We start from the raw sequence: 14,876 nt of genomic DNA on the forward strand, positions 1-14,876 counted from the left end.
CTGTGTATGATGACTTGACAGCCTCAGCTGTCAGCCAGCAGCCCGGCCCACACTCTCTGTTCATAGGCAGGCAAGGGGCCAATAGCATCATGCACCGCCTCTGTGGGCGGGGTCTCTGTACCCCGTGTCCCTCCTTACCTGTCACAGTCTGTCATACTGTCACTGAGGAGTTTATATACTAAGCGTCAGGTTCTAAAACCCGGTGCTTCCGATCGTGTTTAAGCCCGAAATTTAAAAAGGTAATGCTTTTGCTAGTCATGTTTCGCTAGCAAATGCCTTGCCCTTTTAAATTTTGGGCATACACACATTCAGAAGCTTTGTGATTTAGCACCCGACGATTAGCAAATAAGTTCCCGAGTGCCAGTCACACAGTCATCCTGGCTGTCACCGATTGCTATCTTGTCTTGTCTTTAGGAAAGATTCCTGGACTGAACACCCTGAATAATATATTATATATATATAAAAATAATGGGAGGTGCTACCTGTGTGAAACTTTTATTGTAGGCACAGAAACAAACAGATCACAGGTGCACAACTCCAAATTACTAATTATATATAAATACATTTGCAATCAAATTTTGCAATCAATAGAGGTTTTTAGCATAATCATGGCCAAGGTTATGGGCCTACCCACCATATCCAGGTAACATCTGTCAGGTAGGTCCCTAACATACTAGTGTTCAAATCCAGAGCGCAGGACACCCCCCAAACTAGCCCAGCTGAGCCGCCCCAGGGCACCGCCATAATAGGAAAAGCGAAGTGTAAAAGAGATAGTTAAAAGCAGCCACTGCTGCATATAAAGAAATGAAAATAAAAAGTTGAAGTACATGTATAATAAACAAACAGTGAAGGGTTAAAATGTGTTCTAAAAGAAAAATGTGTTATAATGCGGTGCCCTGAAACAGATCAACCAAGCATTACCTAGAATTGTGCCTAATACTAGTGTGCATATACATTACAATACTCCATGCTTTTACACTTAGTAATTAGTCACTTGGAGTTGTGCACCTGTGATCTGTTTGTTTCTGTGCTATCTTGTCTTGTTGTCAGTCAAGTCAGTCACATTGTTTGTCTCAGGCTCTCACAGCTGCTGCTGCTGCTATGTCTGTGTAGTAGTGTGCTGTGTACTGTACTACTGTGTAAGGGATTTAGAAATCTGTGGCGTGCGTGAAACTTCGATACTAGAAACCATCACTGGTATGACATTGAATAGCAACATACTAATTGATAATCAAAAGCTCCTCTCGGTTTCCATAGATGGCAACCATCGATGCAAAACACATCGATGGTCACCCCAACTCTTACTGCCAACCGTAGACTACTCCTCCTTTCAGGTGGTCTTTCTTGCCTGATGGGATTCAGTGCCGTTGCAGTTACTGGGCGGAATTCAATTGTTTTCATCCCCTATCGCGCCCGACGGAGCTATTCTATTCTTGCTCCTGTCGGGCGCGATCAGCTGCCAAGCGCTACATTTCAGCTCGCAGATCCTGGGGGATGAGAGCTGAAATGTGCGAAAAGTGACATGTTTGGGCGCCCAAACATCACTTTTCGCGATCGCGCCCAGCACTTTGGTCGGGTTTAGCTGCTTTACGCGGCTAAACCTGACCTCTATGGGCGCGATCAGCGCGAAAAACGGCAGCAATTGAATGGCGGCCCGCGATCTCCTGTCACTTTAGACGGGAGATCCGGACCGCGTAATCAATTGAATTCCGCACACTGGAACCTAAGTGTAATAAGTCTATTGACTGATCAGGCATTGACTGCATGAGAGGTGGGGTGCGTTGAGGCCCCTCAAGAGCTTTCCCCCGCCCTGCCCCTTTGCCGGGCCCGTTCCTTTGTCTTTGTGTGGCACAGCATAATACTATTATAGAGGAACAGGGTAATGTAACCCTACAGTATTTTGTTGACAAGTTAAAGGGATAAAAACATTTTTACATAATTAGCTGCTTCAGCACCTCTTCGGAAAAAGTAATATATAGTCACAGACAGTGCGTTATGTACTGTGATAAGTCTGACCACACATAGGGGTGTGCCTATGGTGAGGCAATATAAGAAACAGGCTGATGCGAGGAGTAGTGCAGAGCCAGAGCATTACAGAGTCGCACCTTGATGTGTTAATTTATGCAAAACAGTGCAAAAATTAGATTTAATTTTGCAGAAAGAAATGAATACCATTTAATTAAAAAATGGAGATGCCATATTGTGTTCCTTGCTTTGCTTAAGAGAACACAGCAACTTTTACCATACAAAACCAAGGGAGGTCAAGAGATATACTTACAAAATGGCGGCTTGCTTAAAATTTAAAGCAGCACTAATATTAAGTACAAAAATGTCATGGGCTTTGCACTCAATATAAATGTTGCTTTACATTTTGAGCTAAAAGCCGCCACTTCGTAAATATAACCCCAGATCTAATCTAAAGCTGGGTACACACCATCCGATCCGTCTTACGATATATCGTTCTGACTCGGAATGGAACGATATATTGCATGGATCGTTTAGGGTATATGCCCAATTGCGCGTAAACGGCTGTCATTCATTGCACCAACCCATCTTCTGTGATACATGCAGCATGGAACCTTATATCGCATGGTCATACACTGGATCGTGTAATGTGTACGGCCGTCGTATAGCGTGCACCCGGCTTAATGCTTAGGAAACATCCTGCCCCCCGCAGTTTGAAGTACAGATGTGTCCTCGCACATCTTTGCTGCAGTCGTGACAAACAGCCCCTCTCGACGCGCCATGTGCTGTGAGACTCTGCTTGTTCCGTGCATCTTTTTATTGCCGAAGATGTATCTAATGGCCCCCATACACTAGTGACCGGTTGTTGCATTCCTGCAACCAGGAGATGTCGGATCGGTCGAATCCAACATGTTCGATCAAAATATGATTGCGATTTACATATTGGTGAACTTTAACATGGAGAATTTCAGCAATCCTCCGACAGAGCACGGAACATCGATTTCTGATTCAATCACAGTATTGCGACACCAGATGGTAGGTGCATGGGTCCCTTATGTCGCAATGCAATGTGACTAAAGGTGCCCATCCACTAGACGACTTACGTGTGCAATTGAACGATAATCGTTCATAAATCGCTTGCAAAAATGTCTTAAACGACCAACGATGCGCGTGCCCACTGGTCACCTAGACATATATCATCATGCAAACATGCTGGACAATCTGACGATATGCTCAGGTTCAGCATGTTTGCAGATGATTGATGAGCCTGCACTGAACGACTGCTCGTTCAGTGCAGGCTCATCACAGACTGACGAATGACTGCACGATTACAATGTCATAGTCGTGCAGTCGTTTTCATGTCTGCTAGTGGATGGGCACCTTAAGACACACCAGGAGACAGTGCTATAAGATATGCAACACTTGTATATCCGTGTGTGCTACGAGGTAGGTTGGTTTCTATATAAATAAATGTGATAAATATTTCAACCTTCCTATAAACTTAGGGCTGGGCAGAACATACACAGTAGACACATATGTAAAACCAAAGTGATTTGCAGTGTACTTCCTGAATGAGGCCCAATGTTTTAGCATGCAAACATGTAATTCCACAAGACACAGTCAAAAGCATATAGTGCCAGAAATGAACAAAAACAAAACAAAACATGGTTTTACACCAAATGCAAAAAACAGTCACAAAGATAAAGCAGCATAAAAGTAATACACAGACCTTTTTAAGACGTGCAGGTTCCAGAGTAAAACACATGCTGCAAGAATTGTGCAGAAAGTCTTTTCAGGGGCACAGGAACTGCTGGTCTGTCTGAGCTATTGGCTTGGTGTGGTCTATGAACAAGACCAGCTGCCCCTGTCAATTGCAAACCCTCCTGTACAGTGAATCCCAATCAGTTCCGACAATTGCAAAAGAGAGACCGCAATAAAGCAAACATTCTGCAGAGACCAGGGGTCCACACCCTGTGCTGCTTCTGTCACACGGCTGATGTAGTCAACAACTCCCAGTCCATAAAAAAACTTGTTTTCTGTGTTGTTTAACTCCATAAAGTCGTCACTTCCTCATGTCCTGTACTCGCCTCCTCCCTCCTCCTCCTCTGATGAAATGAAAGCACAGGAATGTGTGTGTGCTGTAGTTGTTGCCCTGACTTGCTACAGTATCTGTTGCAGAAGATACAGTATGGGGTGACCCCTAGCTCACTGCTGCAGGCTGAGCAACAGAGCTGAATGTGAGTTGGGATAAAAGCAAGTATCTTTGCATCTGGAACAAACCATGTTGCCCTGCAAGGGGTGCACATATATATTTTTGCATGTGGGGTAAATACGGACTGCTTTTGCATGTAGCCCACAAATGCTGGAAAGTTTTATTTTTACACTGCAGAATTGAGGTAAGACCCCCTCCCACATCTAAATCTCTTTGCACATTTTATATCTATCTATCTATCTATCTATCTATCTATCTATCTATCTATCTATCTATCTATCTATCTATCTATCTATCTATCTGTCCCACCTGCGGTGCAATATGGTTTTACCAAGGTGCAAAGTTACCTGTTTTTTGTTGCTTTGCTCCCTGCTTGGAATCATCCCCGTAGGTGTCCCCAGGGCTTAGAATATAGTGCAGCTTCCATTAATAATATTTTAAGTGTGCAGGTTACTTTTTATTTTATGTAACATTGATTTATACATATTATACATATTATTAGTAGTAGTAGTAATACACTGCAAGCTATTTACTATGTGCTGCTAACTACAGCATTACACATTTGCTTTTATTATTTACATACTAATGACTGAGTGGTTGCTAAGGGTTACAGCATATTTACATTTTGCAAGGAAATAGTCCCCATTGTTATTACGGGTGTGCATCGGCCACTTTTCGTGTTTTGGTTTTGGATCTGGATCTTTCTTCGTGTTTTGGATCTGGATTGGTTTTGCCAAAACCACCCTTCGGTGTTTTGGGTTCAGGGTTTTGTGTTTTGGATCTGTATTTTTTTAAAAAAAAGCATAAAAACAGCTAAAATCACAGAATGTGTTGATTTTTCTGCTCCTATGCTATTATTAACCTCAAAAACCTTAATTTCCACTCATTTCCAGTCTATTCTGAACACCTCACACCTCACAATAGTGTTTTTATGTCCAAAAGGTTGCACCGAGGTAGATGGATGACTATGCTAAGCGACACGAGTGGGCGGCACAAACACGTGGCCCATCTAGGAGTGACACTGCAGTGGCAGACAGGATGGCAGTTTGAAAAACTAGGCCCCAAACAGTACATAATGCACAGAAAAAAAAAGAGGTGCAAGATGGAATTGTCCTTGGGCCCTCCCACCCACCCTTATGTTGTATAAACAGGACATGCACACTTTAACAAACCAATCATTTCAGCGCCAGGGTCTGCCACACGACTGTGGCTGAAATGATTGGTTCGTTTGGGCCCCCACAAAACAAGCTGGCAATTAATCTGGCCCTGCACAAACTGGCTCTACGGAGGCAAGATGTCGTCCTCATCCTCCTCATTCACCGATTCCTCACCCTCTTCAGTGTTGTGTACATCCTCATCCTCACAGAGTATTAATTCGTCCCCACTGGAATCCACCACCACAGGTCCCTCTGTACGTTCTAGAGGCTGGTCTCCCTGGAAGAGTTGATAATTCATTTTTACAAACATCATCTCCACATTTTGTGGAAGCAACCTCCTACGCCTTTTGCTGACAAGGTTCCCGGCTGCACTAAACACTCTTTCGGAGTGCACACTGGAGGGGGGGCAACTCAGGTAAAATAGAACCAGTTTGTACAGGGGCCTCCAAATTGCCTCTTTTTCCTGCCAGTACATGTACGGACTGTCTGACATGCCTACTTGGATGCTGTCACCGATGTAATCCTTTAACAGACAGATGCACGCTTGTCGCTGCTGCTTTGAGGATGCAGGTGGAATCTAGACGGGATTTGGAACCGGGGACACACTACCTCCAGCAATTGTCTAAATCCCACTGCACTAATGGCGGATACCGGACGCACGTCTAACACCAACATAGCAGTCAAGGCCTCAGTTATACGTTTTGCTTCAGGATGACTGCTGTTGTACTTCATCCTCCTCGCTAGGGACTGTTGGAGGGTCAATTGTTTAGTAAAAGTAGTGGTGTTCCTACTTCCTCTCTGGGATGATGAACAACTCCCAGCAGCAGCAACAGCACTAGGAGGAAGTGGTTCTTGATCTTTCCCTATTTTATTTTTATCGGAGAAAGTTTGGTCCTCCATTTATGTTATATTGATATATACGTGCGGCTAAGGCGCACACAAACACAGAAAATATTTTTTTCTTTTTGCTGGAGAGTAGTGCACTTTGTGGGTTACACCACCCTTTAAGAAATGAGCCAGCCGGCTCTTTACTTATGGGACACAGGCACATGCTTGGCACTGCTCCTTTGTTGATGCACGTGTAGCCACAGTGCACACAATTCACGAACACAGAAAATATTTTTTTCTTTTTGCTGGAGAGTAGTGCACTTTGTGGGTTACACCACCCTTTAAGAAATGAGCCAGCCGACTCTTTACTTATGGGACACAGGCGCACGCTTGGCACTGCTCCTTTGTTGATGCACGTGCAGCCACAGTGCACGCAATTCACAAACACAGAAAATATTTTTTTCTTTTTGCTCTGGAGAGTAGTGCACTTTGTGGGTTACACCACCCTTTAAGAAATGAGCCAGCCGGCTCTTTACTTATGGGACACAGGCGCACGCTTGGCACTGCTCCTTTGTTGATGCACGTGGAGCCACAGTGCACACAATTCACAAACACAGAAAATATTTTTTTATTTTGTTTGGAGTGCACTTTGGGGGTTACAGCACCCTTTAACGGTCAAGCCAGACGGCCCTTTACTTATGACACAGGCGCACGCTTGGCACTACTTTGTTGATGCACGTGCGGCTACAGTGCACATAATTCACAAACACAGAAAATATATATATTTTTTTGTTTGGAGTGTACTTTGGGGGTTACAGCACCCTTTAATGGACAAGCCAGCCGGCCCTTTACTAATGGGACACAGGCGCACGCTTGGAGCTGCTCCTTTGTTGATGCATGAGCAGCCACAGTGCACACAATTCACAAACACAGAAAATATTTTTTATTTTGTTTGGAGTGCACTTTGGGGGTTACAGCACCCTTTAACGGTCAAGCCAGCCGGCCCTTTACTTATGACACAGGCGCACGCTTGGCACTACTTTGTTGATGCACGTGCGGTTACTGTGCACACAATTCACAAACACAGAAAAAAAAAATATTTTTTTTGCACTTGGGGGGAGCACCCCTGATGGACAGAGCACCTCCTGGACAACACTACAGCACCCCTTTAGGACTGGGACACTGCACAGGACTTTGGAGTGGACACAGCCCCTATGGACAACTGACTGCACAACACAGTCCAGCCAGCCCCTATGGACTTTGGAGGAGTGGACACAGCCCCTATGGACAACAGCAGCACAGCACAACACTACACTACACTACACTACACAGCCCAGCCAGCCCTAACTCCCACCCTCCCTCTTCACTGTCCACAGCCGAGTGAGAAAATGGCACCGAGGCGGGTACCTTATATAGAATCCAAAACCCGCGAGACCCGGAAGCCGGATGATGACGTTTTGCCTCGATTTCAGATCCGAGTCAAGCGGGAAAAGTCGAGCCTGACTCGGATCGGCCTCGGATCGGGGGGGGCTCGGGGGGGGGTTCGGATTTCAGAAATCCGAACCCGCTCACCCCTAATTGTTATATAAAAGAGAATTATAAAAAATGTGTATATTAAACATAGCTTCCAATAGTGTGAATTAGTGGGTTTTTTTTTACACAGATGCTGCTAAGTTCTGCTGACACAGAGCCGACATACTGTATAATGTGCTAGGTGTTAAAGCTCATCCTTTAGTTTTCATACCAGCAATCCAATGTAATGCTGGGTACATTGGATTAGGGGTGCCGGCATCGGCAAGTACATTCAGCAGCATGGCCCCTGCTGATGATATAGACGATGATGCGTGGGAGTGTACATCGTCAGCGACATAGCGGGTGCAGACTGCCTGATGTAGACGATATGTCATCCAATACGCCCGATCGGACGACATATCGTCTAGTGTGTACCCGGCTTAAAGCCCATGGTGACTACTGTTAGGGCGCTGTACGGTTCCTTGTAGCTGGCCTCTGCCCTGGGACCAATCACCTTACTGCATGCAAAAACAGATCATCCTGATCTTTCCCTCTCCTATCCCCTATGTGTGTGCCTGCCTTCCTCCTCTCTTTCCCACTGACACGTCACAGTTGGGGAGCAAACCATTCCACGTCTGCAGGTGGATGGAAGAGTCTGCCCCTGCAACATACTAGGTGAGATGTAAGCGTGGGGAGAGGAGAAGTCCCTTAATGCAATGTAGGCATATCTAACAGTAATGTATGCAGAATTGCCCACATACATCTAAATGATAGATACACTATGTGGGGTCAATTCAATTAGATGTGTTTGTGAAAGAGAAATCGCATCATGAAACTTGCATGCAGTACATCGCAGCAATATGTGCACCCACAAAATGTGAGGTTCAATTAGAAGTGGCAATTCGTGTGACTTGCAGGGAGGCATACCAAACAAAGGTAAGCCGGGCGCGGGTTTTAGGGCTCCCGGGGGCACCTAGGGTTATCCTAGTTTCAGCCCTGCTTACACCAGCCAACTTGTATGCAATGCACGATCCATCTAACCATTGCAGCATTAATTTGACTATTAAAATGCCTCACTCGGCTGTTAATAAAGAATAAAGTATACATATAACAGAATCGGTATGAAATCCTGGCAGTCGGGATGCCTGCTGTCAATATACCGACATCGGCATCCCGATGCTCAGAATCCTGACAAGGGTCGTGTAAGTATAGTAACCCTCCCCCTTTGTAACCCTAACCCTCTGTTCCTACATCCTAACCATAACCCTCCCCGTTAGTCCGTAAAAGCTAACCCTCCCCCCTTGGTGAATAAACCTAACCCTCCCCCCTTGGTGCCTATACCTAACCCACCCCAGGGGGTACCTAACCCTAACCTCCCCCTCCCCTAACCCTAACCCTCCTCCCCCTTCAGCTAATTCCTAACTAGCCCTGCTGTCGGGATTCCGGCGTCGGCATGTCACCTACTGTCGGTATTCCGGCGGTGGTCTTCTACCCGAGAAGTGGCACTCCGGGGCCGGGATTTCGTCAGCCGGGATGCCGTGTGTAGGTTTATTAACTACATCCCCATATAACCAGTCAACAAGACGCAATGCAGTATCTATTTTATTAGTAAACAGATTCCTGTTACCAATACACAATACATGTGCCGATCATATAGTGCTGCAGACACCCCTGCCATGAAAGGGAATCTGCTACACCTACAATTATAGTCTTCCCAAAAACTGGCACTATCATTGGTGCTGGCTGCTCCTCCTGCAGTTACCTTTACCATCATTCCATTAAAGGGGAGAAAAGAGGATGAGGAGTAATATCTCAAACTCTGAGGGGTAAAGTAAATTGTAGGCAATCATGCACTGCACCCATGGTAAATACACTACTGATACAATGTATTTGTTTTATAAATGTGTTGTGTCTATATGAATTTACTGCACAGTAAGTAACAATTGTGTGAACTGGCATTCTACAGTATGGGCGACTGATTGGCTTTAGTGGAATTATATTATATTTATTATGCTACATTGAGAGAAGTAAAGGCAGAGCTGACAGGATGTTCCCCAATATCTAATTTTCAAGGCTCCTTTCCAATGTGAGGTGCAGCAGGCACTAGGTAAGTGGTGGCCACAAGCAATGCCTTACTTGAAAAACGCATGTTGTATTTGTCTTATTGTTATTTGCGGAGTTGCTCTAACGTTGTTTTTTTCCCCTTCACCACCTTGCATCTGTGTTGCTGTTAACAACCTTGTATTGTAAGCAGCACACAAGCCCACGCCACTCTCCCACGCCTGTTCAGAGGGTGTTTCTGCAAGCTGCTATACACTTTCCTCTCAGCTATCATAGAACTAGAATGACGACTTCTGCCGGTTCTCAAAGAAACTCCATTCACCCTACTCAGAACGTGAATGCAAGGCCAGGAATCTGATCTACGTCTGAAGATTGCCTCCAAGACCCTGCCCTTCTAGAGGACGCAACATCATATATACAAATGTCTCTGTCGTATGAGGGTTTAGTTCTTTTATTCACTTACGCATAAGATTATGTATAGAAGAAAAAAGCATGTAGATTTACAAAAAGGTCATGTGTCCAGCGAAATACAGATGAACGCTAATATACGCCAGTTTGCGTAGTGTTTATTGCTCTGCACATACAGTAGGGCCTGATTCAGCAGAGGACACTAATGCGATCATAGCTGCGATTTCACACAGGGCCTGATTCAGAGCCACTCGCAAAAAGCGAGCGCTCGCTCTGAATCAGGGCGGCCGCATGTTTTTTTTTGTTCGGCCTCCTGGCTGCTCGCCACTTTAGCGAGTGGCCAGATGATGGTCGCGACCATCGGGCTTGCAACGAGACCCTTGTGGTAGGGTGTCATCCGTTGCAACCCCCAAGTGAGCTTCCGGCTCAAATAGAGCCGGAAGCTCACCACTGACATCAATCGTGATGTCAGTGGGGCCGCCCCCTAATGGCAGGCGATCCTTCGGGAACACCTGCGTTTGGCCAGCCACCCCCTCGACACGCCTACCAAGTGGGGCAAGCTGTCGATCAACATCGACAGCCGCCCCTTTGGATGCGAGCGCCGGAGCAAGTGATTTTGTCGCTCGCTCCAGGGCTTGCGCACGCGCAGTGTGTGCGCATGCTGCGCGTGCACACTGCCCGGCCATCGACCCGCTTGCGAGCGGGTTCTGAATCAGGACCACAGTACGCAGCTGAGAAAATATGCTAATGCCTGCCAAAGCTCAGCCGGCATAAAGACGCCCACTGCTGCCTTCTCATATCCGTCCAATGTTCCTCTCCTGCCTAAATATCGGTAACATTGTCGCACATCAAGCAGTCACGCAGCGTGCAGGACAAATCTGACCAGACGCAAACACTGCAGCTCTCCTGACACGCAGAGAGCTCTCATGCTGCAGATGCAGCGGCTAATTTATGCACGCACATTAAACGGCGTTCCTACGGTCAGACACGCCTGCGTTTTTCTGACCACCCCCCACCCCCAAACTCTGACAACCTGTCACTCACTTTGTGATGGATTCCTCTGTGCGTCTGTAATCACAAAGCGATCGCGGCGCGTGTGCAGTGCTGCTTGCGTGCACGATGGCAAACAATGGCTCGATTTGCGTAAATATGGGCATTGCGTTCACAGCTGAATCAGGTCCATACTCTGAAGACTGAGAGCCGCTAATGTGGGTATACAATTTTGGCGCATTGACCCTTGTGGCTGAAGAGATGGAAGAAGGGTGGGAAGGGGCATTCTCACGTGGGCAAAGTTCAGGGAAGGTGTGCTCACACAAATGTGGGTCCTTCAGACCAGCACGTAAGGAGAAATATGCCTGTTGGGAGACGTATGTTCTGCAGCAGGAATAGAGCAGGTGTAACAACAGATTGATGATCAGGATGATGACTAGTGGTAAAGCAGGCACATATGCTACACACACAACAGGGCACACCTCATGATGTGTACAGCTATGTATAGGGGTAAAAATACTCAGTTTATCTATTCATGTTTCTTTTTTTAGTAATCTACACCAGATTTACTTCCGTTTCTGTATCAGCTCTATGCTATGTTATCATACCTGGCCGAGATGGAAGCATGACCGTGACGCACACCACACAGGTTGGTGCATATGCTGGTACAATAAGATGCCAGGCTTGATTTAAGTTAACAACTGTAGGGGGCTAATCTACTAAAGGTCGATTTTAATCGATGTTAATAGATTAAAAATCTATCTAAAACGATGTTGTGTTTCAGGGGTTAAATCACACATTTACTTACTTGAGTAACCATTTCTAACTTCCTTTCCACATTGTAATATATATATATATATATATATATATATATATATATATATCACATTTTTGTTATTGTAAGTGGTGTACTTTGAATTACAATTATTTTTGTATTTGCACATTTATTAGATCATTTAGACCAAGACGCATTGTAGATTGGAGTATTTATACCCACTAGATATCACGAATGTTGTTATTTCACCTTATCTCTATGTACGTATTTGTTTAGCTAATACTAATACTGTATCCATTACATTGTTACAAAGTTGCATTTCAGCACTCCCTCACCCATAGTAATGTATCCATTACTTTGTTATACAGCTACATTGTAGCAGACCACACCCATAGTAATGTATCCATTACATTGTTATAAAGCTACACTGCAGCAGACCCACACCCATCATAGGCAAACGTAGGGGGGGTGTCTGTCTGCCTGGAAACCCCCCTCCCCAGCACACACATGACCACAGTAGAAATAGTAATATAATAGAATTTTGCTAGTGTTGCATGTTCTCAGTATCACAAATGAAATAATTAGCACCACCTGTGGATCTTTTAACAAGTATCAGACAGTAATAAATTACCTGTGCACCAACTAGGAGATCTGGAAAACATGCGCTATTAGAGATGCCCTGCTATAGAGCTGTCGAAGCTGAATAATTGGCTGAGACAAGTTCAGTTTAAAATTTAATCGCGGCAACGCCATCTTGCAAATGGCCGCAAAACTCCATTTTGGAAATGAGATCGCAAGACACCATTTTTGTGGTCAGCGTCAATTCAAGTTATAACTCAGGAGCTAAGAACAGATGGCAATGTTTTTGTTAACCTACCAAGGGCAACTGGAAAAACAAGCTTTCTGAGTAAAAGTAAATAAGAAGAGACAATGGGTATTTTGACATACAAATTGGGAATCCCTGGATGCAGATAAAGTATAGTTGTGGCAATTGTAATATAATATCTACACAATTGGATTTGTCTGAATCCTAGACAGAATGGCCCCAAATTCCACAGCTTGAGGTGGTAATACATTTGCATTTCACACAAGAGTCTGTGAGAACAAAAGAGGTTTTGTTTTCCTTTGAACACACAACAGGTGGGGGCCTGCTGACAGAGGGCATGTAGAACTACAACCTTCAGCCATCCACACTGCTGGATGTTCACTTCGTGTATGAGAAATTATGCACTTAAATCTCACCCATTAATAACTAGCGTCCTTATATCAAACCCCGAATACTCACACACTACATATTCGCACACAAGGTTCCATTAGCATCAAATTGTATGATTCAAGTTGGTTAAGTTAGTTTAAATGCTAAGAAATAGAGGTTTTTGATATCTAAGGTATTATACATGATAAGCAAGGTGTGTTTGGTTTCATTCTGATGCGTACGCTTTTTACAGAATCCCGGTGTTATCGGTGGAGAGATCGCATCATGCAAACTCAAGTTACGGATCGCAGAACTTACAAGCAACAAAATGTTTAGTTGATGGAATGTTACAGGAGGCGTTACCAGAAAGACTCCGGCTGTTAGAGGCAGGGAAAGTCTATTTGAAACAACCTGTTAAATGTGTCGTTACATATGCTTCTCCTCTGGGAACCAATGAGATCAGCAGGAAGTTCCCCCTTTGTCCTGTTTCAGTCTGGGAGGGAATAAATACATGTGTCCGAACACTGGTTTGCCAGTTCATGCTGAATTTTGGGTGAACTGAGGATATCTAGTCAGAAGTCTATCTCTGGGTCCAGAGGCGCAGCGTATGTATAACCGTACTTGGGTCTGTATTATTTCCTTTTACGCCTAACTTGTGTATGTATAGATTGCGTGTAACTGACTGTACTTTTACCTGAATAATACTTGTGCGTTGGAAACACAGATTCCACTCCTGTCTTTATTTGCGGTTAAACTGCGTACGCAATTAGCGTTCTGTTTAGAGGTTTTAGGCAGGGTTTTGTCTTAGAGGTTCTAGGCAGGTGAATCTTAGAGGTTTATAGGAAGGAATATATTAGAAGGTTTATTGACGAATTCAACAGAGCCCAATATGTACATATATGCCCAGGGCAGTGCTAGGTTCTTCTGCTGCTCCTCCAGGCTCCCGGACTTGCTCCAATAGTCTGTAATGGAGCCCACATCTAAAATAAAAACATTCAGCTCAGGCAGGGTGGCCCTACTGCCGCATCTAATGGCTTACTGTGATCACTGGTCCTGTATATGCTGGAATTATGATACACAATACACTTGTATGACGCATATTAAAACTGGTTGAGTACTAATTCTGCCCTCTTCATGGACTGGCCACACTCGCTTTAAAATCCAGCATTTGGAAACCCCCCTCTAGAAATCCTGCGTTTGTCACTGCCCATAGTAGTGTATCCATTATATTGTTATAAAGCTACATTGTAGCAGACACACACGATCTTCTACTGCATAATTTCATCTGTACCCTCATTAACCATTGGTGATTTCCTCCCTTGAGACACACCTGGGTAATACCCCTTTCACACAGAATGTGTTTGAAATTCCGGCTTTTACCCAGCATTTCAGCCCCGGGTCGGTTTGCCGGTTCTAGCCTGACACCCTTTTCACGCAGAAAAGCAAATAATACCACTTTTACACCTAAATTCCGGGTCTGACCCAAAGTTGGAACAGGGTTCCAATCCGGATCAGACCCGGAATTTAGCTGGTGCTAACCTAGGACATTCCCGAGTCGGCGCCGTTCACACCGGAGTCAGGTCTGCATATACCCGGCTTTTCGGCATTGAAGTGGACGCATGGAGATGACGTCATCTCCAAGCGCCACTGAAGCCAGAACAATCGGCCAGCATGCGGCGCGCTCCAGTTCATCGTGACCCAGAGCGTGCCATTCACACTGCAGGGTTTCACGTGTTACTCCCGTGTTAAACCCTGCAAGTTACCTGGGTTGGA

The 14,876-nt window shown here is 45.0% G+C and overlaps 1 protein-coding gene and 1 long non-coding RNA gene across 2 annotated transcripts in view; one reads left to right on the forward strand and one right to left on the reverse strand.

The window, feature by feature from the left end:
• The window catches only part of MIDEAS (mitotic deacetylase associated SANT domain protein), a 106,893-nt gene extending 102,718 nt beyond the window's left edge, over positions 1–4,175 (reverse strand). Inside the window, exon 1 of the mRNA XM_088471255.1 lies at positions 3,695–4,175. The gene's annotated coding sequence lies outside the window, so the exon portion shown is untranslated. The remainder of the gene's footprint in view (positions 1–3,694) is intronic.
• A 2,581-nt stretch (positions 4,176–6,756) lies between these two features.
• LOC148525118 (uncharacterized) lies at positions 6,757–13,778 on the forward strand. The gene is made up of 3 exons (XR_015878312.1): positions 6,757–10,158; positions 11,685–11,782; positions 13,357–13,778. It is a non-coding gene; the product is annotated as an uncharacterized LOC148525118 (long non-coding RNA).
• Positions 13,779–14,876: the final 1,098 nt, after the last annotated feature.

This window comes from Taudactylus pleione, unplaced genomic scaffold (genome assembly GCF_031769625.1).
Source record: "Taudactylus pleione unplaced genomic scaffold, aTauple2 ptg000113l, whole genome shotgun sequence".
Lineage (NCBI taxonomy): Eukaryota > Metazoa > Chordata > Amphibia > Anura > Myobatrachidae > Taudactylus > Taudactylus pleione.